A 25,559-nucleotide genomic window follows, 5' to 3' on the forward strand; every position below is an offset into this window, starting at 1 on the left:
TTTTAAAGTGCTTAGGGTCTGGATTAAAGGTTTCCAAACTTAATTGGTGATCGGGAGCAGTACCAGGCTCTTGGGTGGCTCCCAGCAGTTCATGCATGCAAGAAGTATTTGTTCTCTGCCTTGCCAAGGAATGTGTGCCATCACTTTGAAATTAGCTCAGGAATTACCTCTGGGAAGTGTCTGTAGCCTGAGATGTACTCCCCTGGGATTTCCTGCTTTTAAGAGACAGAATGTGGCCGAATTGATCAGCCCCAGCCTGTGGACTGGCTTCCCTCTTGCTCTGAGCTGGGTTCTGCGCTGACCTTTGGGGCACAACGTGAGGCTTTGTCACGGAAGTTCTGATCTGGAAAGAGCTAAGTCCGTGATTTTTTTTTTAGGTGAAAAAAGGTAGGAGAAGGGTTTTTTTCCAGGGCTTTTGGTTGATGAGCTGTTAATATCAATTGGGGAAAATGGATTGGAAGAACTACACTGTGTGAATGACGCAGGGATGCAGAGGAAGTGGCACCTTTTCATGCATTAGCTCTAGAAATAAAAATATTTTTAAATGCCCTTTGACCTTAAAAATCAAACCTTAATTATTGTCAGATTCTTGTCCATTATTTAACTGATTGGTAGACACAGTCGAGCGTTAACTTGAGTGACCCGTGGCGTTAACCTGGCTGATGTGGTCCTGAGCGGCCTGCCCTGGCTGACCCTGCTCTGAGTGGGATGTGGACCGGGTTCTTTCCGGGGGTCCTGCCCGGCCTCCTCGCCTCGGTGACGAAAGCGGGTACTCGGTGTGGGAGCCCCATCACCTTTTCCCATAGGTGATACAGGAGATGTTCTGATGTTAACTGGGGGGGAAAAGATAAATTCCAATAGCTTTATTCTGTATTATATTTTCTAAGTTCCTACAGTGTGCCTACGTAATGATAGAGGTGTCTTAAAATGCTGCTGTGAAGTGACGGTACAAATAAATTCTGGGTGGAGCACACACAGAACAGAACTCCAGCTATTCCTTATAGTTTTGCAATAGGCAAAGAGTCTTCATGCAGGTAACATTTCCTTAGTTTTAATAATGTTATATATGAAATATTGCTTTTTATGGCTATGTAGTATCTTTTTATTCTGTTTCTTGGCTGTCTGTTCATCCGTCTCCATAACAATGTTTTGCTTCCTGGAATGATACAATCCATCAATGTCGGGAAGGGCACGATGGTTAAGGGTTGCTCTGAGACTCATCAGACAAATGCAATGCATTTCTGGCAGTTAAAATTTTGTATCCTTACTAGAACTGAGAAATTTCTTTTCCTTATCCCTCCCCAACTTATATGGTGTTTAAAAAACCCTCATAAAATGGAAATCTTAATTTCTTATAATGGTTTTATAAATTTAAAATTTAATTTAAAATAGCCCATGGTGAATATTTGTAAATGAATTGTTCTTTGGTTTTGATACGGCATGCAAATATCAAAGAGTCTGGCCGTGATGATGTTTGATCGCTGCCTGGCTTTTCTTGCTCTAGAAACTTTCTGTGGGAGAACTTTGGTTGTGCTTGGGGAACGTTACAGCAGCGCTGGCTGCCGTGAGCTCGGGAAGGGATTGGCCCCTGAAATGCACGTGTGGATAAGTGCTGCAGGAAATGCCTCTGCGCTTAAAGAGGTGAAAAGCAGAAACCAGACCACAGTACACTTTTTAAACAGCCTGCGTTGTATGTGGTGGCTGTTAATGACCAGCTCAAAATGTAAAAATTAAAAAAAAAAACCCAAAAACAAAACCAAAAAAAACCCCCAAACAAAACCCTGGAAGATTTCTTAAGTTTCTTAAAAAAGAAATACAGTGTCTACATTACTTTAACATATGCTAGGAAAGACTGGAGTATACTTTTCAGGGATTTAAAATAGAAATCTGTTTTCTACCAAAGTAAATCGATGTCTGTATTGGTCTGGCAGGTGTTGAGGAAAGATGCGGTAATTGGATTTTGATGCAAAGGATGGTTTTTGAAAGTCAGTCTCTATTTCATGCTGCTATAGGATGAGAATTTATTTGGACAGTCGTACAAGTGTGGTGGTGTGATTTTTTGATCCAGCACTGGAGAGCCAGGTATGGGGCTTACCATGGAGCAGGCTACTGAGTCTTGAGAAGAAATATAAAAAGTCTTGTGGGAAAAAAAAAAAAACAAAAAGCAAGGTCTTGACCTCACTTGGCACTTTGAGAAAGTTGTAGTGATAAGGACGAACAGCGGGAATGCTGCAATGCTGATTTTGGTGTAAATCTGCTCTGATGAGCTGTCCTGCTTTTGAAGCCCATTTCAAGATCGGTCATCCAAATGAGGCAGTGCCTCACCCCAAAGAGTTCACTGTTTTGGGAGTCTGGTGCATTTTGTTCTACTGGGGGGAAAGATAGACCTGAATTTTTAATTTGTGATGCAATGGTGGCTTTTCCCCCACCTCTTTATTCCCAGGGTGGTGAATATTGGGCAAGCAGGTGTTCTCAGCCTCTCCTTCAGCCTTTGCCACGCACAGACATTCACACATCAGACTGGACATCAGCATAAAATGCAAATCTATACATAACAGCGGCACTGTGATAAACGGGAGAGTCAGCAGGTGCACCTCAGTGCTGAGGTCTATCAGATCCTTCTAGCAGAGGGCTTTCTCCTCTTCCCTTTCCTTCCTCACCAGTTAGGCAGAAAGGCCTTGTGCTTTGCTTCCACCTCCTTGAGTTCTTCCGAGTGCACATCACAGTGTCTTTAAACAGCGTCAGATGTGTCGGGGAGCTGAAGGCATTAGCGGAGCTCTGGGATTTATTGGCAGATTGACAACCTGATAGGCGCACTCCCTTTCTTCCTCGTTTGTCACTCTTTGATACTTGCCTTTTCCCTCTCCGAGGGGAGAGAGGGAGCCCCACTGTAACACAAAATGTCTTCAGCATTTCAACTCTGCAGAACCCGTTATCTTGGTTTAAGACTTTTTTTTTTTTAAAGCATGAAGTTCACCTTATCCTTAAAGGTGCATAATTTACAGGCCTCTTGTGATAGCTTTGTGTCTTACAGAGAATCCGAAATGGGAACTGAGCTCATTAAAACTAGATTAGTTTAAAAAAAAAAAAGTTTATCCTTTGTGGGAATGCTTGCAACTAATATGAAAGCCTACAATGATACTGCTTTGTTGGTGTGAGGATAGAAAATGAGGTGATGTCTCAGGAAGCTGAATATCTAACGATCTGCGTTGTGACACTTGGTTTCAGGCTAGATGGGCTAGAGAGGGGTTGGTTACACGCGTAAGATTGGGACTTAAATCCACTTCCAGCTCTGATCTTTCACAGATTATCTTAATCTCCCTTCCCAAGGTTTTCAACAGGAGTAGCAAAAACTTTCTCTGCTGCTTGCATCTGTTCTTCCTTTGTCATTCAGCTGACATGTAAATCCAGGAGTGCCGCCTGTGTTTATATGTGGGTTTTACTGATTGCATCTGCACGCTGCTGCCGTGCAGCCAGCCTCGTAGCCGTGTCAAAGTTGTCATTGCTAAAACTGGGGCATGTACCAAATCAGAGTAATTTATTTTAACCTAAGATGGCACAAAATGTTGACCCTCCCGTATTTACTCCTTCTCCAGCTGTTGCCAGCCTTGACCTACCCCTGCGCTGCAGCAGGGCTGAGCAGCACCAGCCGATACTGCTGACCCTGGATCCTCTGCGTGCAGCAGATAATGCTCAAAGCTCCTTCCTCCTGTGCGTTTAAAGTACACAGCCGCATTAGAAGATTAAGTTACTTTGAACGCCAGCAGCTCCCCGTATTGTAACTCGGGCTGTTTTTCACTTTGTTCCACTTAAGATCTTGCCAAGGCTCACTGTGACTTTTTTTTTCCCCATGAAGTAGTTTAAGAGCATGAAATTGTTCGGTGCTGGATAATACAGTAACCATGGGGCTGTTGCTGTTGTCTTTAATGTCTTAGGCAGGTGTAATTTTTCTTAACATTTTGGAGTTCAGGCGAGTTGGTTACTGTGGGTTGGTTGTTTGGGGTCTTGGGTTTTTTTTGGGGGGAGGCAATGTTATTTCTGCTACTTATTTCTTTTTTTTGTAGGCTTCTTTCCTGCCTGGCTTTGTACCTCAGTAGACTGTCAGATGAGGAATGAATGCGTTTGGTAGAGAAATTAGACCATTAATTCTGCAAGATGTTTGTAGCGATACTTCAAGATCTCAATTTGATAGGAAGGACTGGTTGGAGAAGGAAACCATCTGATCACTTCAGACTGAGCAATTAGCTACTTAACAGCTGGAAAAAAGGTTGCAAGTGCTGTGATTCTTCACACCCACAGCATTTAGCTATTCCATCCACAGTTTTAAATGCTTTGAACAGGAGATTAGTATCTTGCTCATTTTGCAGATGAGCAAACAGAAGTACAGAGGGGAGATGAATAGGCTCAAGCAGCAGGTCAACAGCAGAGCCAAAAGAATGAATCCCGGCTGTCTAAATCCAATCCGTTAGAGCCGAGGCAATAATGTTTCCCCTAGGATTATTTCATCTGCCAGTACTGACAGGGCCAAAATTTTCAAGAGTGCTTTTTTCCTGTTTTTTTTTTTTAATTTTTTTTTACATATTTTTTTTTCTTTAATGTGAGGATATCTGTAGATGAGATCCTCAGAGCGTGAGCATCTAACGCTTTCCAAAAACATGGGACCCCCTGGTTCAGGCTAGAATACAGCATGTGTCATCTTTGCAATACCAATTGCATTGTTTAAGGAGCACACCCAAAATGCTGCTTTTCACGCTTTTTTTAAGAGAACTAGTTCATTGATCCTTGGACCGTTGCTTGGATTGTTGCTGAGCCCCAGTTCAGTGTGCCCCTCGCCTTTTCCATACCCGGGGTGGTATTTTGCAGCAGGTCCCTAGAGAAAGGGCAGCAATGGCAGTGGGGCTCTGTTGCTTGATAAATTGTGGAGGCAGCCAGTTGTGCATCCAGGAGTGAGAGCCAGGAAACTTCCCATTCTCCTCCTGGCTCTCGCACTGCCTGTGTTTGGGCAGATCGGTGCAGTTTCCCTGCCTCCGTACTCCTGGGGCTCTGCTCTGATGTAGCTGTTCCACGGCACTGACTCACCGTTCGTCATGAACCTGCACCTCATTTTGGGTTTGAGTTTGGCTATGGGAGTTCATCCAGGCTCTGCTTCTCGCTCAGGAAGTCTTGCTGTTCCCCCTCCTCTGTTGTTCTTTAGCTAGGTTTAAAATATATATTGTTGCTGGCACCCGAATCCGTATCTGCTCCCAACATATGCTATTGGCACAATACCAACAGATGCTGTTAGGCGGTATCAAATCTCAAAGTGCAGCTATATTCTGAAGTGCGACTCTGTGAAAATGGCACCGTAGGGTTCCTCCTGCGTGTCTCGGTGATTTACACATTAAGCTCTCTCTTAAAAAGTAAAAGATGTTGGTTGGTTGGTTGTTTTTAAGGCCTCTTGACAAACTTTATCTGCAATTGGATTTGGTTTCGAGGGCGATCTCAGCAGAGCTGGCGTGGGGCTGGTGCGTGTTCCTTGCTCGCAGCGCCTGTCCTCCCACCCTCTCAGCTGGGAGCTCGTGGGAAAGGGGGTGTTTGTCAGTGCCCTGGGATCTAGGCTGCTCTGGCAGGTTGTAAATATTTCCGTTTTGCTATTTAATAACAAGTTGGTCACACTTCATTTGAAGCTCTCTTAAAAATGCAAAACCCATTGGGGGGGAACAGAAATTTCAGAAATATCAACAAACAATTAGCATTGTCAGGAGTGGGGTTTTTAGTTAAAAAAATAACAAAGTGAATGAATGCTGAGTTAATATTCTTCTTTCTCTCTTTCCATCCATGTTCCCCTTTTGTTTATTTGAGATGAAATGATTATAAGCAAACTTACTGCACAACTGACTCTTTGCTTATTGTTCCTCCTCCTCTGAAGTGCGGTGCCATCTGGCACATGGACAAGTGGGGAAGATTGATGGCTAACAAAGAGCACCATTCATTTTCTCCTACCAGATTTGGACAGAAAGCAAACGTTTTTAATCAAATCTATATGTTTCTAAGGAATATCAGCTGCTGAAAATTTGCCAACAGCTGAATTTCCCCCCCTCCTTGCCTTGGGAGAATTGTATCCTGCCAGGCTGATTCATGGACGGGACAGCATGGATGCTTTTCTCTTGTGCATCGTTGTCCTTCGTATTATTGAGAAAGCAGTGAGGTAAAGGGCTGTTGGTGCTGAGGAGAGAGAGAAATGGGAATGGTTATCTGCTGTAGTGCAAATAATCTTAAAATGGAAGAGTATAGTTCTTCTAATGGCCTCACAATGAATCATGCAAGACAACTGTCTGAACAAAACACACAGTTGCTTTCAATGAAGCAACCAAAACATCAGTGGAAAGTTTGCCTGCAGTGGTTTTTCATTTTTCAGGGAAAAATGAATAATTTATAGATTCCCTCTACCATCCCATCTTCTCTCAATAATTATGCAGTCACAGGATAATACAGGAATTTAGGATCCGTGGGTCAGAGGGAATTCAGCCGTGGTACTCAGCTGCGAGAGGGAGATTCAGCTTTTCCTGGAAGGGAGGGAGGGCTGACACGTGGTACGGAGCAGCTGGGCCGCAGCGTGCTGTGGAAACCCGTACCTCTCCGGTTAGGGAGCTTGGGGGAGGTGCTGGGAAGTGGTTTGGCTTCACTGGAAGGGAAGGTCATCAACTGCACGACTTCAGAAAGGAGGAGGTTAAGGAAGAGATGATGTATGTTTTTAGGGTTAGAGGAATATCGTCTCTGATGTTTCAATATTACCGCAGGTGCCAGATGGATGCTGGCCTTGCTTTGCTGTGTTTCTTCACCAGGCACGGATAATGAGGGGCTTCTGCTTTCTGCTAAGATATAAAAAGAAAAAAGAAAAAGACTTGGCCATTTGAATATTAAATTCAGATGCCTTTTATAATACCTATAAATTAATAGGATTTCATGCACAGCATTCAAAAGCATTGTAAAGAGGATATGGGATATGTAAAGATAAAATGGATTTTGTAGCACTTTATAGCTGTGGAAAGAAAATTATTTTCGTTTTGATTTTTTTAATATATTTTTTCCCCTTTGAAGTATAATAATGGAGTTAATTAGCTCTAAGCACCTGGATTTCAAGCTTTGAAAATGATCCTTTCATTGCAGTGTTACTGAATTTTCTGGGAAGTTGCATCCACAGGTACACAGCCTTGCCATGGTGTATGCAGCCTCATACAAGATAGGTGTGTGTGTGGAGACAGTGCCTGTAGCTCAGGCACCAGGGCTTGACGAAGTCTCTCTCTCTTTTTCTTCCTTTTTTTTTTTTTTTTTTTTTTTAATATTGGAAAGTTCCTGCTGTAATAAAACATAATGTCTCCGATAAGTCGCTGATGTCCTAGTTTCCAGGTTGGGAAGTCTTGGCAGTGCTTTCCCCCACCAGTTCTTGTCTGTGACTTGAGTAAATAGATGACTATGGTGGAGCAGTGTGGAAGCGCTGGCCCTGAAACTGCTGAATCGATGGTCAGATCTCTGGGCAGCAGGAATGTTTTCCTGGTGTTTATCCTGCAGTGAGAGCCCTGCCGCATCCCTGCCGGACGAGGACACTGCTGTAACCTCACTTTGCATGGTGCTGACTTCCATATGAATTGATTGTGTTTTGTGTGGTTATATTTTTCCTTAAATGTCATCACTCCTTCGCTCCTCCGGATTGAACACGGAGTTACGGATACTTGGCTGTAGTGTGCCTAAGGGTTAATCACAGCTTGTGGAAGACGGTGCTTTGGGGCGGTGCTGGTGGGAGGCACAGCTCACACGGTGCTGCAGGTCGCAGCCTGGGCTGGCCTGGGCCAGTGCGGGGGCTTGGAGCTGGGGTCCCCCAGCCGGACAAGAGCATCTGCGGGGGCTCGGAGGGGAGGAGAGGCGGATCTGCTGCATGGCATTTGAAGGAGAAAGAAAACCAACTGAGAGAAGGGAGTGACTGTGTTGACACAGAAAGTTTCCAACTGTTATATTTATATAACAGTTCAGAGCTTAAATTGCTCTCGAGGCAAGCAGATTTATATCCCTTCCAAGCCTTGCTGCATATTGTTCCCCTCTTCTTTTCTTCCTGCTGCTATAAATCTGGATGTTCTTGTTGATATAAATATTCTGTCTTTTAAAGAATTTTACTAAACTTTGTGGGCACTGAATCAAGTCTCGTGGGCTTTGCTTTGCGTTGAGTGATTAAGTTTTTCCTTTATCAGTCTTTAATTTGCTGCCTTTTAAATATTTCTTTGCTCCTTTTTACATGATAGGAAAATGTCAAAAGGAAGTCTACTTCAGATATAGGGACATCTGGCATTTGTGCTTGAAAGAGAAAGCTTGTGTTTCTCTGGGTTTAAGATGGTTGGTGGGGAAAAAAAGTACCTCTGAAGAGAGTGGCACAGCCGGGAAAGGGTTCGGACTGGAAACATGGGTATTCCCTTCTCCCTTAAAGTGTGCTGATGAGGCTTCTTAGCAGGACAAAAGCGAGAAGCAGTGGCAAAACTTGGGAGGTTTTATTTTTGCTCTTCTATGGATCTCCACAAAGGCTTTAACAAAGGAGTCCAGTGATGCTGTGAAATGCTGGTGGTGCTCCTCGGGGATGCCCTGAGCCCTTTTGGTCCCCAGGAGGGCACAGGGTCCCTGTTCCCTGGGTCTGACAGTGCTGTATCAGGCTGGGGACAGCCCTGACAAGTGTTCCTGGGGTAACCCGCAGGACTTCATTTTGTTGAGGGGCTTGATTTGATGTGTGAGAGTTAAAAACGTTCCAATAATAGTGCTGCAAAGAGAGAGCTCTCGTAGTCTTCATGCCCGACTGAAACCCGTGGGTGGGCTGGGGAACAACACGAAGCTGCGCTTGGGGCTGGGTGCTGGGGTGTCCGCACCCTCTCCTGACTGATGTTGGTCATGGTCTTCGTGTCTTAAATGCGTACTTAACTGGCAGCGTGGCTAGGCGAGCTGCTGCGCAGCCTGTAGAAACAAAGGGGAGGCTTTCCATTGTCTTCAGTGGGCTCTGGATTAAGTCTCAGGAGAATAATACCATGGTTTACTTGGCAGTAACAACGCTAGCGGTGCTGTCTGACTGCAGACAATCAACTGAGCAAGTTATGGAAAACATGATAGCCCTCTCCTGAACAGGAGGAGAGTCACTCAGACGTGAAAGCAATCCATTTTGCATACTGTTCCATGAGGTTATTTTGTCATGTGGCTTCTATGTAGATGAAGTGCCAGACCATAACTAGATAAAGATATAATGAAATTTTTGGTGAAATCACTCAGAGCTAAGTACAGACCTTTTTGGAAAGTTCCCAGGTACGTACCTGTCTGTGCCTTTGAGGTGCAGAGATCTGGCACTGGGATGCTTGTTGCATGTGGGATGCATTAGCTGGGAATCATGAGTTTGCTGAAGTACTCAGGACTGGGCACCAGAAACCTTCTTGCTCTGAGATTCCCCCTTTAACAGACTTGCTCTGAAGCTGGGGGTGTAGTTTGTCAAGTCTGGGGAGGGATGTTCTTTGGCTCTTAAGTTATTTTATACAAACCTACTGTACCTTTCCACTGTTATGGGTGTGCTTTGGCTGATGAGACCTCCTGTCATCACAAATCTCTGAGGATCGGTTGAGGAAATGCTCTGGGTTTGAGGCGGAGTTAATAAAGTGGACTCTCAAGCATCAGCACGGTGGAGCAGTGTTTGAATATTCATACAGGTTCGGTTTCCAGCATAACTCCCCCTTCTCCATACGATGGGGGAAGTTTCCTTCCTCTGTTCACTGAATCTGCTTTTCCCTTCTGAATCTTGGGTAGCTTTATGCGGGAACTGGAGAAGAGGAGGGTGTAGGGGAAAGAAGCAGCACTTCAGTAATACAGATCTTGGTTAACCAGGGCCGCTACATGGGAATAGCCTGGATAGCAACTGCTTTTAGTGCACACCACAACATAGTCTCTCTGGCATCTTGTTTTAATATCACTGATCATAGCTATTTGATATGGGAGAGGTCGAGTTTCTGATTGTGACCTTTCCAGCACAGGCCAGCTGGCAGGGGAGACCTCGGGCTCATGGCGCAGGGATGCTGAAGTAATGAGTAACGCACAGCCGAGAGGTGTTGGGGCACAGTGGAGAAGGCAGGGAGTCAAGTCTTGTTTGCTTCATATCCTTTGACAGAATTGTGTATTGATTCTGTAAAAGAAAAGGGGTGGAGGGCGGGGACACAGGACACCAGAAGAAGGTATTACTTGCTGCAGCGGACTACAGCTGACCTGTGTTTCCCTGGATGTTAGAGCAACTCCCAAGGCAGATGAGTGGGGAAGAGCAAGCACGACTGAGCAAAAGGCTGGTTCTGCGCCACGGATGCAGGTCCCAGCACCGCCTCTTGTTCACTGTAATTTGGTGTTAAACAGTTTGGAGCAAGAGCAGAAATTCCCAAATTGTCTGTCTTCTCATGGTCTGTTGAACACTAGCCTTCAGAGGAGACTCTCAAGAGCTGGCTGGGCTTGATCTCTGTAGCAAAGCATGTGCTGTCGGTGACTGCACGGAGCAGATGCTGCAGCATGGGACCTGGAGCTGCCCGAGCAGCCATTTCCTACAACTCCGGTAGCAACTGGTGCCAGGAAGATGAACGCAAATCCCCATCACCCATTCGTCCTTCCTTAACCAGTGACGCGAAATATTCTTTGGAGCTCACAACAGAATCTCAGTAAGCATATGAAATTATGGAAGGGGCACAGTTTTTGTTGTTTGAGCAGAGGTGCTTGATGTATTTAGCAAGAAGAGTTCTTGTTGAGGCAGTGATCTTGGGACTTTGAGGTAACGAGACGTTGATGTGCAGGTGGTTGTTGCTGACTTACTGCCTAGGTGTTTGTCCAGCTTGTGAGTGTTTGTGGTCCTGTTTGTTTCTTTCTTTCTTTTGTGTATGGCAATCTGAAATATATAGCTGCTTTTAAAAAAAGAAGAGGTCAAAAAACCGCCGTTATGTTCCGTGCTTATTCAAAATAAGGTAAGGAAGACTGAACAGAGATTAAGCCAGTGTTTTTAAACTGGAGAAGTGCAAATCCTCAAGGAACCCAGTATTCTGATCCTCAGAGGTAATTTAGTAGGTAACCCTATTAATTTTAATGGCAGCTCTGAGCCGTTAAAGCCTGGCTATTGCCTCTATATTTTAAATATTATTAAATACTAGATACTTCAAGTACTTTATTACTCTCATTTGAGAAAAAAAGTCAGCTTGTTCACTGGGTGCCTCATTTAAAATAATTTTTAGTGCCTGTTGAAAAATGGGTGCACTCTTCTGGGATGAAAGTTGTTATTAGGATAATTGTGCTCCTGCACTGCTCACAGCTTCAGGAAAATCGCTTCGGTCTGTACTTTGTAAGAGGCACTAGGTGATGAAGATGCGTGTTGATAATCCTTGGCTTTGAAAGTTTCTCCACAAAAGCTTTCTTCACAAAACTGTACCACAACACTGCAGTTGAGTGACAGATGCTGGAAGTGTCACATGGTACCACAAGAAGTCATTTGACATGGGAGCAGGGAAGAGCAGTCCTGCCAAGTTTTAGCAGCCTTTTATTTCCCTGGCTGGTAGGTCCGGTTCTGGGGTGGCAGAGGCTGCTTTGAAAGGAACCCACTCAGCATTTCCAAAAGCTCTCAGGTGCTTGCGTGTCTTATGTCTCCTCTTACTCCCTTGCTACCCCCAAGCAGGAGCCTGGGCTCTAAATTGACCTTGTGACACATGTTTAAAACAAACCCTGGTTTTGAAGAGCTGGTTCTGCGTGGGGTTGTACCAGCAGCTGAAGAGGTCTGTGTGTAGGAGTGTCAGTGACCTGTTGTGAGAGGGGAGGATGGTGCGGCTGGCTGCCCTTTGGCTGGTGATCCACTGGGATGTGACCTCCCTCTGGTCTGGGAGAGGACTTGAGCAGCCGTTAACCTTTCCTTGATGCTCTGCTCTGTGAGCTGAGATGAGTGAAAAGCCCCAAGTCTTGTGATTTCTTTGAGGAGGCCCTGGCAGCCTGTCAGGTCACAAGGCTATTTGACATCTACGGTGCAACATTAATTGCTTTCCAAGTGAAAGAGATTAGAGCATTTCCTAGGCCTTTATTTATTTTACTCCTGGTTTATTCTGGGTCGTGTTGTGAATGGAGCTGCCTGGGGCCATCCCCCACAAACACCTGACTGCCTTCCAGCTTGCCTTGCTTGTAGCGGGGATGGCTTTGCCGTGGGACTCTGCCTGAGGAGCTGGTCGGTATTTGCAGACGTTTTTAGGGCATGGAGTAATCCCGAGCACTCCCGGTGAGATGCGGGTAAGAGATGTTTGAGAGCGTTGCTGTGTTGAAGGCAGACGGGCATGGCATGACCAAATGTCCTTGCAGGAGGGAGGGAGAATGAATTGCAGTGGCAGCCTATGTGGTGCCCCAAAATCTCTTGCAGATGGCAAGTACTTGAGTGCTGATCCTTTTGCATATGCCTCAGGTGTAAAATACGTCCTGCAGCCTCTCCCCCTAGTACCAATGTCCTCCCACATCTCCCTTTTACTTGAGTGCATGTCAAGTGTTTCAAAACTTGCCTATTCTTTCTATATTGAAGGGCAAGGAGAGAGGGTGGTAAAACCAAGCCACTGCCATTTCCAAGCAACCTTCTTTGTCTGGCAAACATTGCTACTTGCCCTCACCTGCCCTTGCAAATGGCTGTTGAAGCAAAAAGTGAGCCATCTCCTGTGCAGCTCTGGCTGCGTGTCACCCTTTGCCTCCCACCCTTGGGAAGCAACTCCCAGTGTAGTTTACGTGTATTATGCCAGCTGATTTTGTATGAACATAAGACCCCACCCATGCTATTATCTTCTGAGGGATGCATTTTGAAGGTAGCCGATACCAGAACATCTTCACAGGCTCACAATGGATGCTCAGTTACTCCAAGATGCTACGCTTGGCATTTCTCTGGCACTCCACCGAACCCGTTGATTTCAGTCAAGCAGATGTCTGTTAATCTTTGTGAGAAGCTACCTTGCCATTCTATCAAGCACAGTGTACAAGACAGATGTTTGATGAAAGCACTGAAATATTTCACTAGGATATTTTTCCCCCTGCAGTCGAGATTGCTTGTTGTGCCTATTAATCTTTTACAAGACTTGCATCTGCTCAGAGGTGGGTTGTTTCAGGCTTCGAATGAACTTTGTGTGTATGTGCATGGTTTGAAAGAGTGGTATAATGAACAAACATGATGTGTGTGTGAATAAATTGAATGCATAAAGCAGATTAATTAATTCCTCAGTCGCTGAAAGTCTCTTCCAATAACAATAATAAAAAAATACTACAATGCTTCTACTGCTGTGGATGTTCACTCTTCTCTTTCAGGGGCGTCTTTACCCTCCAGTTTGTATCATTAAGATTTCAATTGGCATGATCTTAAAGAGAGCTTGTCCTTTCATACGCCTGGTCTTGTAAAGCCTGGGTGCAGTATTGCCAGGTAACACAGAGGTCTTCTGTCCTGCTGTCCCTTTCCTCCTGGGAAAGCACGTTTGATTAGATCATACAGTGGGTGAAGCCCTTACCAGGTTGGTAGAAGGGAAGAGGAAAGGCTAAGAGGTAGTTAACCACTCAACCCAAGTTAGCAGCTCTCTTTATGAAGAATTTATTTTCAGCTAAGACAGTACCTTTCTGCAGTGCTTAATTCTTCTGCATAAGCTTCTAATCAGAGCCACTTGTGTTGTCATTTCCTCTTGTTGTAACAGTTACACTTTCACCATAGCTCGTGATTGAAACGCCCTGTGTGTTTTGGATAACACGGCAGATTGAAAAAGCAAAGAAACCACATGCAGAACTTGGGGTTTTTTTCCCAAAGGAGTAGCCTTGTTGGACAGTATTTTATACGCTGTGTTGGACTTCAGGAAAAAAAACCCTCTCCTTAATTAATACTTAATAAGGATTAATACTTGTAAAGTAATTAAAAAGCTCTCTGAAACACACTTTTTCCTTTGCTGCTACTGACTTAATGACCCGTAGGGTTTTTCCTAGTCTGTTCCAGCCTGCTTTCCTTTGGATATTGCACTTCTGAGATTAAAATCCAGTGTTGTCTTTTAAGTATCTCATGGATGTAATGCACATTTTATTTTCTTTAAAATTTGTTGGCTTATGAATTCCCCTGTTCTTTTCTCCATGTGGTAACTGAATTGTAGTAAAATGGGGAATTGTCACGTAGACCCATATAAATTCTCCCTTCTCCAGATAGATGATAAGTTATTCACTCTTTATTTTTAGAAGTAAGAGTGACACCAGTTTGAAAAGAACGTAGCGCAGCTAGAGTTTTACTAAACACTCTGAGAACGTTTCGGGGTAATCCCATGCTATGGAGGTGTGTGATGGTAAATACGCTGCAGCAGAATAGGCCCAAGCGACGAGCAGCGCAAGCTCAGACGCTTTATCCAGTCTGCGCTTTAAGGTCTGGAATTAATTCAGTTTTAAGGATTAAGTTTTCTTCTCTGTGTATTCATATTTTATGTGCAAGATTAACTCACTTAGTCTGTACAATTTGCTAGATATTTGCTGTTTGCATGAACCCGCCTAGTTTGGAAGATCTTGCTCATGTCACAAAGTGACTCAAGTCCCAGAATTGTATTTCTTGAGTAAATGTGCTCAGAAAATGTCTTCACTTAATAGTAAATTAATTGTTCAGCTGTCTGTCCTTTTTTTTCGTGCCTCAAGTATTCTGCCCAGTAACATTCTTCTTCCATATGATTCATTAGTCTTCAGATTGCTTAAAAATATCCTGGACAAGGAAGACATATTAGCAAAGTCATGACAATATTGGCGGATGAAAATAATCTCTTCTTGAGTGTCTACGTACGTGCCAAGATCACATCATGCATACAGAGAATAAATGAGTGGGCTTGTGAATGAACAGGCTTTTGAAGGACGACTTCTGTTAATCACTAGCAAAATTGGTCAGAGATCTCACAGACATTAAAGAAATGGCTATTGAATGTTGTTCAGAGTTCTTACCACCCTTACTCATTGTCAGCATGCTTTTTTTCCATATAAGAACTCCTTGTTGCCCACCTGTTCCTCCTGTGAATTCTCTTTTTCTGGACCTCAAACCAGCTGTCTCAATGTACATAATAGCTTGACAGCCTGAAATCTGGAAGGCTGCTCAAGTTAGGTAAAACACAGTAAACTCTTTGGGACTATTTATACAATTGCTACATTCATCTCCTCAGATACTTACAAAATTTGTTGTGGCCTGTGTACCTGACATATGCGTCTCACTTATGGCAATGCTGTGAGGCAGCTCCTGAATGCTTGCTGTGTAAAAAAAAAAAAAAAATAAGCAGGATTTTCAGAATTGCTGGTATTGCCTGAGAGAAAAAAATCCACAGGAGGGAAATCATGATTCTTATTTGAAGCATAATTGTTTTGTTGTGATTTGCCATGACTTTCTTGTTTTGCAAATCAGGCCCAGCTGAGGGAAACCATCCTGTGGAAGAGGGATGGGAAGAGAATCCCAGCAGAGATCCTGTGTGCGTGCTCCCAGCTGCTGCCGGGAACTGGAGGGCTGGGAAGGGTGACTAACAGCTCTCGTATCTGCTTGGGAATGACTTCTCTGCTAATGGTGTTTAGCCATTTTTTATGATGGACAAGCTAAACGTGGGGTCTTGAGTTTAATGTACGGATAGAGGAAATGGCAGAATTGACAGAACTTGTCTTTAATGGTGAGCGTGGCTGTGTGTACTGTAGATGCAGAATACTGTACAGCTTTAAATACAATAGGCTGACTGCGTCAAGGAAAGGGAAGAGATGAAAAAAATCTTGGGGACCTGAAGTGTGACCTCAGACCTCTATTTATATGTGTTAGGTCTCCATCTGTTCTGCAAACATTTACAAGGGGCGTGAGTCACGGTGTTGCAGTCAGCCGGGCCGGCTGTGCCTCAGGTGTGCGTGTCTGTGTTTGCAGGACTGGTCTTCAGCTGAGGTGACTCAATGGATCTCACTTTGGTAAAATAATAGGGCAAGTCAGGCTTTCCTTTTGGTTACCTTCATAGGTTATTATGTAGGACATCCAAACTGTCTCTCTAAATATGGTGAGATTCAGTACGAGGAGTACTAAAGGAGTACAAGGAAATTAAAATGGAAAGCATAAGCGAGGCAGGCATTTATAAATGATTGAACTAAATTATACACACTAGAATGAGCTGCAGCTGTGACAGCGATGTTTCTTTCTTCAGGTAAATAACATTACCCATCATTATTGGTTATGCTAAAAGGCCATAATTCCATGTTAACATGCCTTATTGCAGCCTGATAAGTCATAGCCTAATCTCCCTTGCCAGGCTGCCCGTAAATATTGGAGATATGTGGTCAGGGAAGGCAAGGAATGAAATCTGGTTTGACGCAGCAGTATCAGTGCTGGCTGGCCTCTGACGGGACAGAGCTGAGTCATTTTTAGATAAAGTAATTTCTGTAATGCATGTGATGACTTTTCATTTTTACTTAATTAACTGTAAAGCTGTATTGTCAACTTTTCACTTTCTTTTAAAGAAAAAAAAGTTGCTTGTTCCAAAAAGCCTTGATGACCTTTGCACATGAGGAAATACAAACAAGTTTCAGCTTCAAGGCTGTGAGTGTGCTGTGGTGTTGTACCACAAATGCAGTGCCACTGTTGTTTTCACTTCAGTAAGTTTCTGCTCTTCGTGGACAATAAAACCACAGGCTGTTGAAATTATATGGTATCATAATGGAGTCCAATCCACATACTCAAGTGATCCTGTGTGGTTTTGACATTTTATTAAATTGATGAGTAGGTAGAGCGTTGTTTGGTTTTTGGTGGCTTTTTTTTTTTCCCCCTTGCTGCTGGAGATTGAGAGACAATAGAGAAACACAAACCTTTCCAGTTAGCTATTCCTAGAAAATACAATTGGCATTTTTTACTACTTCTTGCCAAAGTGGAGGATGTACATCCTTTTGGATGGTGTGGAAGTGAATGACACTGTAGTCTCTTCAGTTTTAACTTAACTTCTGCATTCGTGGTGAATTACAACCACTGTTTGTTTATCACAGAAACGTTTAGACTGAAGTTGAATTCAAAGGATTAGCTTTGTTTCATGACCTTTTCAAAACCATCACGTGCCAAATCCACTGAAACAATTTCAATTGAAAAGCTCAATGGGTTTTTTTCCCCTCTCTATTCTACATGTCAGAATGTGCAAGGGCAGCGTTTTTATTATTTTAAAGTAGCAGGAGTGGCAAAGGGAAGTTTGTCGCTGTTGCGTCACCAACCGTAGGTGACTGTCTTCCCACCTGTGCTTGTCTGTTCCTTAAAATTGTAGTAGAAAAAAAATACATCAGAAAGACCAGCACATAGACACCTGTCTTGGACCACCTCATCCCTGCAAGGTGGAGGTGGGAGAGGGAGTGCTCTGTGATGTATCTAAAAGGTAAATAATTTTGGGCTCCATTGGAGCAGAGGCTGACCAATAATTGGAGAAATCCTGACTGGGAGAAGGGGAAGAAGAAATGAAGAAACTGTAGACACAGGTGTGTGAGTAAATCAACCTGGAGCAAGTTAGGGCATGAGCCGGTGAGAACTTGCTGTGTGCAGGGAACACAGGGAAGCCTGTCCGTCCTCCTCAGCTGTGGAGATGGGTCAGTCGGGATTTGAGGACCTTCCCGGCAATGTAAGGATAGATATACTTGTGGTATTTGCCCTGGGAAAGCACAAGTGTGCACAGGATTGTTCTGTAGGCGACCATGATTTTGCAGAGATAAAAGTAAGATTTATTTCCATGTTTCTGTTGTGTGTTTTCCTCTGATTCAGGTTCAAATTTTGCTGTTTTTTCATTTTTCTCTGTTACCATTCTGTGCTTTCAAAGCTTGCTTTCCCTGCCTTGGATTTATTGAGGGAGCATGAGGGGAAAAAAGAAATGAAGCAATATATTTTGCTTGTCGTCATAGTGCTGTCAATTGAGTCTTATTGGTACCGTTAGTCATTTTATGACACATTACCTTACCTGGGCGAGTTCTGCTCCCCTCTCAGTGTGTTTGGCTGAATTTTTAAACATGTTTTTGTGGCTTGTCATACATCCTGAGACTGGAAAGTGTGGTTTTTATGAATTCAATTACTTTTTAAGCTTTCAAAGCTTTCCTCCCCACACCCTCCTTCTATCAGTCTGTACTTGTGAGAGCTCTTCAAGGTTGGAAGTGAGCATTATCTTTGTTGATGCAATTAGTTGGTTCGCAGTGTGAGCGTGACAGCGACTGTACGCAGGTCTGGTGGAGTGCAATTACAGAGCAGCCACAGATCCCCAAAGAAAACTGCAGTAGTCAGGATGACCAAGGAATCTTTATTTCTGCAGAGCTGTGCACTGCAGGGGTGCATGCGACAATCCCAAAGCTTATTTTACTTACGTGAACATTCAGAATAGTTGGCTTTGTACACTTATCTTGGTACCATCCAGCTCTGTTCCTAACAGAGATGATTACTGTCAGAGATGCTTGGTGAAGCTGCTGGTGAAGTCTGGGGGACTCTGCTCCAGGCAGTCAGAGATGGAGAGGGAGTTGAGCACGGTACTCTTATGTATTTTCCTACTCCTTCCTTGCAAACTCCAAGTACAGGAGAATTTTTTTGTTCCTGAACTTTATATATTTTCTTAAGAGAAACTTAAGTTTCTTTTCTGTGTGTGGAAGCTGTGGAGTCCTTTGTGTGTGTGTGTGCATGCAGCTTATGATTCCTATTAATAACAATTGATTTATAAGATGTGGTTGCTGGAATTGGCAAGCGTGTATTGGCAGCAAGCGACACAATAGCCAAGGAGCTGAATGCAAGCAGCAGGCTGTTAATGCACCCCTGCAGTATCCTTGTGTGTGTATCTTTAAATGATTATCTGTGGACTATACTTGCATGAATTGCCTTGGGTTCAACCGCTAGAAATGCAAAGATCCCAATAGCAAATAACTGGCCGACTTGGTAGTTGTATTGGTTAATACAGAAATGTAAAAAATATTTTCAGCAAGAACTTTTAGCTTAAGACTACAGTTGCAGATGACAAACTGGTACTAAAAGCTGACTCTGCTGGTTAGAGGAGTGTTAATTATGTCCCTAATCATAACAGTTTGATTTTGAGCCTTTCTTAATAGCAATCATTTGTCTGCACCTGAAGACTGAGAAATGTCTGTGTAAAGCCTTTAGTCCATCACAACTGAAGGGCAGGCAGTGAAGAGTTCAAGAGCAGAGAGAGAAAGTGTACAAGTCAAATGAGCTGTCTGTTTGGACAAAGTGAAGTTGCAGGCCAGATTTGGGGGTTTTTTTTAGGTGATTTGGTTTTTTTTTTTTTTTTTTTTTGGTCTTGTTCCTTCCACACATACTCCCCAGGCCTCTCTAGATTGTACCGTTCCTCAAAGTAAGACTTGTGGTTTGTGCCCGCCCCGCTCCCCCCGACAGTGAGTCATCCTGCTGTCTCCCTTGGCATGAACGCACAAGCTGTGTCTCCACAAAGTGTAAGATCAGAGCAGTCCAGAAACTTAGACTGTCAAGTCCAATTTAGGGAAAGAGGATTTTTATTTAGTTTGGTTTCTTCAAATGCGAACATCAGGAAGACAAGCCAATGGCATCTACCGCATTACTCCTGTGTTGTGTTTAGGGTTAGAAAGCTTACTGTAATACTGACGCGGGCTGGCATCAGTTTTGTTTCAGCTTTAGTGATTGAAAATTACCAGAAAGCATCATGCTTTTGAGACCGAGTCAGATAATATGGAGGGAAGGGTTAGCCAACAAGCCCACTCAACATGGGACTGTTACCCCTACTAAAATGTCTCTGTGGGTGACTTCAATGTTGGTAAGGAGCTTGTGTGTTGGTTTGGAGGAAAATTCTTTTGAAAGTAGACAGTAATTTCATAATTAGCCCTTAAAATTACATGGTAGTGAAAACTTGGGAAACATTAAAGATCACAAACATTAAAGCATCTGTTTTATATTTTAGCTGTTCTCATCTTGATCCTTCTTGCTGCCCTCAAAAAAGAAAGTGAAAAGGCTGGTGTGCTTTGCGTTAGTGTGAGGGCTAGTTGGAAGGGTAAAGATTATTAAAAGCTGCTACTGAACTGGTCGTAAGCACAGGCCGTGGGGATGCTCTGAGAGGACAGTGAATTATTTTTGCACAGTTAGAAGCATGTGTGCACTGAACTGGCAGATTTAATCTTCACTGTCTTTAATATTCACTGATGTAAAGCTTAGTCTAGGTAACAAACGTCCTTTGACAGACAGTGGTAACTTGTTCAGAGTACGGAACTTGTAATCTCTTACCTGAACTCGAGAAGCTCGTGCTAAGACTTCTAGTGAACAGATGAACACAGAATTCACAATTAAAAAAAAAAAAGTCTGAAGATTTGCTAAAAGGGATGTAAACTGTTTCTGCTGTTGTTTTCCAGTTAGATTTTTCATTTTGATTACTTGTGGAGAACCCAGGGCCATTAAGTCCTTGTTCTGGAAGACCTAATGGAGTAGGCAGGTTCTGGCAGTGAAGAGGAAAATGCAAAATAACACTTTTCCTTGGGTCTGTAATTGCACACACGGTGATTATTAATGGGAGAGACAGAAGTGTTGAAAGTTAGCAGTGGAAGTTGAACCTCTGGCACGCGGATCCCGCCTGGGGTTTGTGATGCCAGCAACGGGCATGTCCTGAGTCCAGTAACGCAGCAGAAAGTCATTCACTTGGGTCTGGGTCTGTTTTCTTTCTGGCTTTGATACAGGCTTGTGTTACTTGCTGAATGTGCCCTCTGGTGCTCTGGGTTTTGCCGTTTTGCCACAAAGCTGGTGGGCATGGCGAGGTGCAGCCAAGCCAGCAGAAACTTGATGCGGGGTTCGCCAAGGTGCTGAGACCTGATTGTGTTTAACACCTTGTCGAAAGAGCAGCGAGATCTTAGAATTACTGATCTTGTCATCGCGGTACTTTCCGGCCTCTTGTCACCTTCATGCCCGTTCTACTTACGGGAGTATTTTAAAGCCCTGAGATGTTAACACTTATCGTTTAAGTATCTCTTGAAAACACAACAACAATATCTTGTATTTGTGTATGACAGCTGAGCAAAACTAGGCTAAGTGACAAATCCAGCCTAAGTTTTTGTTTTTAGAAATTGAATTCTCTTGGTTCAGCCAGCACTTAAAGCCCCACGCTTTGCAGGATGCTCTTATTTACGGGACTGTGCGCCATGCTACCTGCTGAACTGGTTGCTGGCTGCTGGGATGTTAATTAACCTGTTGAATTAATTTAAAGTGGGGTATTTTCTGACTGCTGGCACTGTTCAGACCTCTCAAATCCACAAACTCCTCTAACCCCGCTTTCAGGGAAGAGAGTGTGTAGCAGATGTACCTCATCTTTTGCAGGGTGGTCTAGACTACCATGGTGGTTTAGAAATAAAATATATTCATAATTAATGTTCATAACACTAGCATTATTATTAGCATTATTTATTCACAGCTGCTTTGATCGTGCTTTCTTCAGTCTTGGCCGCAGTGCAAGGGGCACCATAAAATTTGAAGCTGTGGTGCAGAGGGGTGAGCAGGGGCGAAGGGAAGTTCCTCTGTGTGGAACAAACACAGCACGTGAAGGTGATTTCTGCTGGGAAAAGGGCAAGGGAAGGGAATGGGAGAAAAATATGAAATATCTCAGAGGCCAAGAGTGCCTCTTTCTTTAAACAAACTTCTGTAGTGGTTTGGGGTTTTTTTTTTGGTTTTTTGTTTTTTTTAATGTTGAAAGAGGAGAGAATACAGTTAAGGGAGTTGGAAGGTGAAAGTGTGAATTCAGCAGCGCAGACGTGATGATCTGGCAGCCTAAGATGGAATTGCTGTGCATCCAGCCCAGGCAGCAAGGTGGATGTTTCACAGATAACCAGAGCCATTTAGCTCTGGCTAAAGGTGGATGTTTCACAGATAACCAGGGCCATTTAGGTGCTGTGGCAATACCTGATGCCTGCCTGGAAGAAAGTTTGGGTTTTTTGGTGCGTCCCCTGCTTCCTGAGGGCTGCAAAGATTCCAGTTTGCATGTATTCCAGGGGGTAAGCTCCTAAATGAGCTTGCCAGTGGAAACTGTACCCCATTTTCAGGGGGACGCTAAGTGGGGAAAAAAACTCCGCCTGAACTGCTGCTGTGGGAGAAAACTTTATTCCAGGGAGACTTGAAAAATACATAACTCCAATACATGTTCCCAGTGTTTATGAGAGAGCATGCCCTGAGCCAAGTTACGATGTTTCTCGGGTTTTTGTTCCCGGGGCCAACCCACCCTCAATGTTCATTTGCAAATAAAAGTGCCGCATGACCCGCACGCTTGGCTAGCAGTACCCCAGCCATCTTGTTAGCATTGGAAGTAAGAGTACAACTTGCATAGGTTTCCCAAACAAGCTCAGTAATTTTATGTTTGGAGAGTTTGAGCCAACTGGTCCTACTTCCAAGAGAAACACGTTCACCCACTTTCCCTTTAAAACAAAAGAGCGAGGAAAAGGTTTCGTATGGCTTGTTCTGCAGTCTCTCCCATGGGGCTGCACAACTGTCCTCCTGACATTTCTTTTACGATAGAATAGTGACTCTTCAACCTTTCTTCTTGAGTCCCCTTAAAAAAATAAAGTAGAAAGCAGTTGCTGAGGTGCTAGTCACAGTGGAGGGAATTGAACCTTACTTGGTGATTGGCTTATGTTGTTCGTGGTTATTTTGCAGACTCTCTAGAAGTACTCAAAATACCACAAACTGGAAATCCGTGCTGTAGAAATTTAGATGGCTGCTGCAATGGCATGACTTCCATACCTCAGTAAGGGACAGGCTGCCTCTACCATCCCATCTTTGGATTTGTGAAAAGGCTGGAAGGAATCAGGGAGTTGCTGGTAGACGACCATTTTGAAAAGGCCAAGGGGGAATTGAGTGTGCTTGAGGCAGCCTCTGGGGATATTGATGAATGAACATCTGGTAAAAATTAAGTATTACTTACTGCAATAAAAAAGCAAAATGCAAGGTGGCTAACAGCCAGGACATGGCTGATGATACAGAGTGGGTTACATTCTGCAAACCGCACAGAGGTCTCTCCTGCTGCCTCTACCTCAAGCCTTGCAAGCCTTTACGTAGCCCAGACAGCACCTACTGCTGTTTCTTGGGTGTTCCCCCACCAGATTTAAATGGCTCTTCTCTAGACCATCAGGCATCTGCCTTCTAAAGCCCTAACCAGTACTGTGAAGTGACCTGTGATGGTAACAGATAATTCATAGACACAAATATTGTATTTAGGTGGTCAGATTTTCATGCCTTTTGGGAGGCTGATCTTCATAGGAGGAATTATTGGAAAACTGAGTCCCTGATTTTAAAAAGGGCCATGGCTAAGTTTTAAAATTGATGAAAATAGCTGCGCAATATTAAAATATCTTTCTTCTTAAACACTGCATCCTCAGCTGATGGGTCCATTCTGTTTCTGGCTTTCAGTTTGCATGTATGAACATTCTCGATGCTTTCTTTTGTATCTTAGCCAAGTTTGTTGTTTTAAAACATGATGAGTCTATCTCCATTTTTCCTGGATTAAGGTAACAATTCTGTTTACAATGCAGCGAAGTTAATTGTTAAGGGACCAGAAGGTCTGGGTTTGTAAGGAACTTCAGAATTTTCTGAAGAGCTTAATAAAATAATTTTGGTAAATTGACAGTATTCTCTGTGAAAACAAATTAGACAAATCATGTGTTCACTGCTGTCAAGTGTCAACAGTGGCTTGATTAACGCAAAGTAATGTTGTCTGGCTGATTGTTTGTAGCTGTCCATAAAATCTTGAATTTCAGTGTGAGGTTGTACATTAATGAGCTAGGGAGCATTTTTCACTCTTGACGACGGTCCAGCTCCAGATTTTGACCGCTATTCAGAATCTGGAGAAGTGAAGGCTAAATGATGGGATTTGGACATGCTGTCTTTGCGAGGGAGAACACGCTGTTCTTGCAAGTGCTTTTCAGCAAGAGGTGTTGCTTTGCCTGGTGTCTGTAGAGATGGCATGTCATGTTTCAGCCCGGGGCTGATACACCACCACTGCCCCTCTGCCTAACCAGTGCCCCACACTTCTCGCTCTGTCCCACCACCAGTCTAGAAGACTGCTATCTCAAGAAAGATCATAAAAGTTCATACAAGCCTCTGTTTCAGGATTATTCTTTTACAATGTAATGGTGAAAAGCCATTTTGATGGCAAAAGCAGAAATGTGGCTTATAGGCATACTTTAGCAACAACTTCTGATGTCTTTCATGTACTTCTCCTTTTTGTTTAAACTGTGGAGAGTTGTGCCTACTTTCAAGCAGATATAGGGTATCACAGAAAGTAATGAAATGTCATCCTTGCATGTAGTTACACAGTTGCAAGACTACAGTCAGACTTTATGCATGTGTGTGATTTCTGTAGTTGGTAAGAATTATTTTTCTGGAAGCTATTTCTACTGGATGGTGACATGGGATATTTGGTGTATCATTCTGTGCTTATCAGAAGACATTTCGGTTCCCACGCAAGATGAGAGTTCTGCTTCATGTGAGCAATTTTATATGCTCACAGAATAAGCAAGGTTCAATTGCAGCACTTGGTCGCTGATGCATCTGAGCTGACTTGTACAAACCTACCTAGGTAATTATTTGAAATGGTATTTAGTGCCCCAAGTGTATGATGTGCTTGCCAAACAGAGGAAAGAGTATTTTATCTGAAAAGCGTATTTCAGGTGCACTGTGTGTCAATTTCTATTTATTTCTAGTCTTTCTCACTTTCCCACTGATCTTGGACCAATTTAAATAAATTGACCTTTGGGAGTTTTGAGATAGAAGGGAATAAAGATGTGACTAAAATGTCATGAAAACCGCTGGCTTGACTCTAGGGATCTCTGCACCGTGTTATCTTTCCTTTTATCTAGAGCTCTCTTCTGATGTACTTTGATCTTTGAGGATCTTTAAAACATGCTTTTATTTTTTAATATGCGAATGGCCACTGAAAAGTTTACAGATTCACAGCATGTGTGCTGTGTAAGGCTCTCTCAAGACTGCTTTTGATATGTGACCATATCCACAAAAAAATCCTGGAGCCCTCGGCAAGCTTTCTTTTTATGATACCTGGGTCTTACTGTGTTTTGTCTCTGGGTATTGAGGCTTTTGAAGGATTTCATTTCGTTTTCCTAATTTTACAGATATGGAGAGGGAATGGGAACTAGGAAATTGTTGTTTAGGCGTGGGAGTATGGAGAGAGAAAGAAGGAGTAATTTTATTTTCCCGAAGGGCTGGGGAACGGAGGCACAAATAGCAACTGCCTTGCCTGAAAACCCAGTCTTGTACTCTATAGCATTGCATATGTTTTTTTCTCGTGGGCATGCAGCCTACAGCTGATGAGATATGTGATGTCTGGTGTTCGGTTTACACGAACATTTATTTTTGTATTGCAAAGGTTTTTAGTATCTTATGAAGACATGTTTATTGTGCCTTAAAATACAATTTTCCCTGGCATGATTTTCAGCCTCTGGAGGACTTTCTAATGTCTCAGTCGAAACCAAAGCCTGGTCTTTCTGTTTGGCTCTGGCAGATGTTAAGCTAA

The 25,559-nt window shown here is 43.4% G+C and overlaps 1 protein-coding gene across 12 annotated transcripts in view; it reads left to right on the plus strand.

Annotated features, from left to right (window-relative positions):
* Window positions 1-25,559, plus strand: part of FBRSL1 (fibrosin like 1) — a 539,862-nt gene that overhangs the window by 58,295 nt on the left and 456,008 nt on the right. The window lies entirely within an intron of this gene.

This window comes from Chlamydotis macqueenii, chromosome 17 (genome assembly GCF_036417535.1).
Source record: "Chlamydotis macqueenii isolate bChlMac1 chromosome 17, bChlMac1.mat, whole genome shotgun sequence".
NCBI lineage: Eukaryota > Metazoa > Chordata > Aves > Otidiformes > Otididae > Chlamydotis > Chlamydotis macqueenii.